Here is a 4162-nt window from a genome sequence, read left to right on the forward strand (position 1 = left end):
ATCTCGCATTTCATAGTTAAATTTTAGTCAGTAATTTCAGATTTTGTTTTCTTTAATTAAAATTGCTCTCATTAATCCAAAAGAAGTCGATTGCTCCAACTTGAGAACAGTAGGATACTTAGTGCTTAGCTACCATTCCTCGTGGGAACGATACTCACTCATCACTTTATTACTTGAGCAATTAGTATACTTGCTACATATTGCATGTTGTAGGAGACACGCATCAAGTTTTTGGCGCCGTTGCCGGGGAACTGTTTTAAGTTAACATTGAGTCTTTCTATAGTTAGCTAGATTGGAGTTTTTATTTTTATTTTTATTTTTATCAATTTTTTTTTGTTCTACTTTCGTTCTTAATTTTCAATTGGTTTGTGATCTCACTTTCTTTCATTTCTGTTTTTGCAGTTTATGCAAAGAGCGAGACGTCAACCAGTGGTTCCTGTTGATCTTGAGATTGAGAGAACCGTCAGACGACGTAACAGAGAGAGAAGAGAAAGAGAAGATTTAGTTGTAGAAGCAGAAGAAATAGTTGTTGAAATGGCAGAACCAGAAAACAAGACACTGAGTGAATTTTCAGTTCCCACAGTGAATGGTAGTGGGTCGAGTATTACTAGACCTACGGTGCAAGCCAACAACTTCGACATCAAGCCGGCAATCATCCAGATGATCCAGCAGTCGGTTAGATTTAATGGTGATTTGAAGGAAGATCCGAATCAGCATATCGCAAATTTCTTGGAAATTTGTGACACCTTCAACTCGAACGGAGTGTCAGATGACGCCATTAGGTTGAGTTTATTCCCATTCTCATTGGGGGATAAAGCCAAGGGGTGGTTAATGGCACTACCACCGGGAACTATAACAACTTGGAATGATCTAGCACAAAAATTCCTTACCAAGTTCTTTCCTCTAGCTAAATCAGCAAAATTGAGAAATGGCATCACATCATTTCTACAAGATGAGTCCGAGTCATTGTATGAGGCTTGGGAGAGATACAAGGAGTTAATGAGGAAATGCCCATACCATGGCTTGCCAATTTGGCTTCAAGTCCAAACATTTTACAATGGACTGATGGGTAACGTGCAAACCATGGTGGATGCAGCTTCAGGAAGGGCCTTGCAAAACAAGACACCAGAAGAGGCCTATGAGTTGCTTGAGGTTTTGGCAAGCAACAATTATCAAAGACCAAATGAGAGAGCAACACCAAGAAAATCTTCGGGTCTTCATGAAGTTTATGCCTTTATAGCCATCTCAGCCCAACTCACTGCACTTCAGAAACAGTTGGGAACTATGCAGGTAAACTCTATTCAAGCACCTCAACTAACTTGTGATTTTTGTGAAGGAAACCATGTGAGCAGCGAGTGTCAAGCTGGGAACACATTTGCTTCGTCATCTTTATCAACAGAGCAAGTGAATTACTTGGCAGGAAATCAGAGGCAACCAAACAACCCGTACTCCAACACATACAATCTGGGGTGGAGAAATCATCCAAATCTATCTTGGGGCAATCAGAACCAGCAAAATAGTCAATGGAATCAAAGAACATTGCCAAACAACCAACCAGGGGTGAATAATCAACCGGGAGATGGAAGAGTAACAAAGTTGGAAGACATGTTTGGAAAATTCATGCAGGAGACCACGGGTTTTATGAATGAGACGAGGACGAATTTTAGAAATCAAGGGGCGTCCATTCGAAATCTTGAGGTATAGATGGGCCAATTGGCCGAGAAGCTAAATGAGAGACCTCAAAGTTCTTTACCAAGCAACACGGTGACTAACCCACGTGAGCAAGCAAATGCCATAATTTTGAGAAGTGGGATAGTTTTGGAAGTGGTAGAGCAAGCTACCAAGGATGTTGAGCAAACCGGAAAGGAAGATTTTGATAAGGAAGTTGATGAAGAGATTGTTGCTGAAGAGAAACCAAGTGGTTTGGAGGAAGAGAAAAAGAAAAAGGAAGAAAGGCAAAAGAAGAAGGAGAAATTGCCATTCCTCGAGATTCCACCAGAGTTGGCACATCACACCCCACCCGTGCCTTTTCCTCAGAGATTGAAGAAAAAGAATCAGGATAAGCAATTTTCAAAGTTTATTGAAATTTTTAAAAAATTGCATATTAACATTCCTTTTGCAGATGCATTGCAGCAGATGCCGAGTTATGCGAAGTTCCTTAAGGAAACCTTATCGAACAAAAGGAAGTTAAAAGATGAGGAAACGGTGATGCTCACGGAGGAGTGCAGTGCCATCCTCTAGAAGAAGTTACCCCCGAAGCTTAAAGATCCAGGGAGTTTTACTATTCCTTGTATTATAGGGGATATTATTTTTTATAGTGTTTTGTGTGATCTAGGAGCTAGTATTAATTTGATGCCTTTTTCTGTTTTCAGGAGATTGGGAATTGGTGAAGTGAAGCCAACGACCATATCGTTGCAACTAGCGAATAGGTCAATAAAACACCCGAGGGGGATATTAGAGGATGTTTTGGTGAGGGCAAGATAATTTTTCCAGCAGATTTTGTGGTGTTGGACATGGAAGAGGATAAGGAAATTCCTCTGATTTTGGGCCGACCATTCTTGGCCACGGGGAGAGCACTTATTGATGTGCAGGAAGGAAAGTTATTGTTGAGAGTTCAGGATGAAACAGTAACTTTCAATGTCTTTGAGGCAATGAAGTTTCCGTCTGAAACGGATTCATGTTTTAGGGTCGATGTGGTGGACAAATTGATTGAGGAATCTATGGAAGAAAACACCCCACAATTACCTCTAGAAGCATGTATAGCCAAATCAAAAATAGTAGAGGTAGATAAGTCAGCTAGCAATGAATGTGCTAGGATGTTAGAAGCACTTCAACCGATTGATGAGAGTCAAGATGTAGAATTTGAGGAGTTTGATTTTGATAAAGAGAAGGAGAAGGAAAAAAATGAAGAACCTCCAAAGCTTGAATTGAAACCTTTACCTTCCCACCTCAAATATGTTTATCTTGGAGACTCAGAAACTTTTCCGGTGATCATTAGTTTAGGTTTGAGTACATTAGAGGAAGAGCGGTTGATTTGGGTGTTGAGGGAACATAGACTAGCAATTGGATGGACCATTTCGGATATTAGAGGTATCTCGCCATCATTTTGCATGCATAAGATACTCATGGAGGATGATATTAAGCCTAGGGTGCAACCACAACGGAGGTTGAATCCTTCGATGAAGGAAGTGGTGAGAAAGGAGGTGGTGAAACTCTTAGATATAGGGATTATTTATCCTATTTTTGATAGCCCATGGGTAAGCCCGGTAGAGGTGGTTCCGAAGAAGGAAGGTATCACGGTGGTAAAGAATAAGAGTAATGAGTTGATACCAACGAAGACAGTGACAGGCTGGAAAGTATGCATTGATTACCGTAAATTGAATGAGGCGACAAGGAAGGATCATTTTCCATTACCTTTCATTGATCAGATGTTGGAGAGGTTGGCAGGACATGCCTATTACTGTTTCCTAGATGGGTATTCAGGATATAACTAGATTGCCATCGCTCCTGAGGATCAAGAGAAGACAACCTTCACTTGCCCCTATGACACCTTTGCTTACCGAATGATGCCTTTTGGGTTATGCAATGCTCTAGCAACATTTCAAAGATGCATGATGTCAATCTTTGGAGACATGGTGGAATGGTTTATAAAAGTCTTCATGGATGACTTCTTAGTTTTTGGTTCATATTTGATAACTGTCTAACTAATCTTTCTCTTGTTTTGCAACGATGTAAGGAGACAAACTTGGTGCTGAATTGGGAGAAATGTCACTTCATGGTCCAAGAGGGAATAGTGCTCGCGTATAGGATCTCCAAGGACAGGATAGAAGTTGATCGAGCAAAGACAGAAGTGATTGAGAAGCTGCCACCACCATCAAATGTCAAAGCAGTCCAAAGTTTCTTGGGGCATACGGGGTTTTACAGACGCTTCATCAAGGATTTTTCTAANTGATTGAGGAATCTATGGAAGAAAACACCCCACAATTACCTCTAGAAGCATGTATAGCCAAATCAAAAATAGTAGAGGTAGATAAGTCAGCTAGCAATGAATGTGCTAGGATGTTAGAAGCACTTCAACCGATTGATGAGAGTCAAGATGTAGAATTTGAGGAGTTTGATTTTGATAAAGAGAAGGAGAAGGAAAAAAATGAAGAACCTCCAA

At 40.5% G+C, this 4162-nt stretch overlaps 1 non-coding gene across 1 annotated transcript; it reads right to left on the reverse strand.

Annotated features, from left to right (window-relative positions):
• Positions 1-918: 918 nt before the first annotated feature.
• LOC116108862 lies at positions 919-1025 on the reverse strand. Its single transcript, XR_004124692.1, has one exon. It is a non-coding gene; the product is annotated as a small nucleolar RNA R71 (small nucleolar RNA).
• Between the last annotated feature and the right edge of the window lie 3137 nt (positions 1026-4162).

The sequence above is a fragment of the Pistacia vera genome, unplaced genomic scaffold, assembly GCF_008641045.1.
Source record: "Pistacia vera cultivar Batoury unplaced genomic scaffold, PisVer_v2 Contig57, whole genome shotgun sequence".
NCBI classification, from domain to species: domain Eukaryota; kingdom Viridiplantae; phylum Streptophyta; class Magnoliopsida; order Sapindales; family Anacardiaceae; genus Pistacia; species Pistacia vera.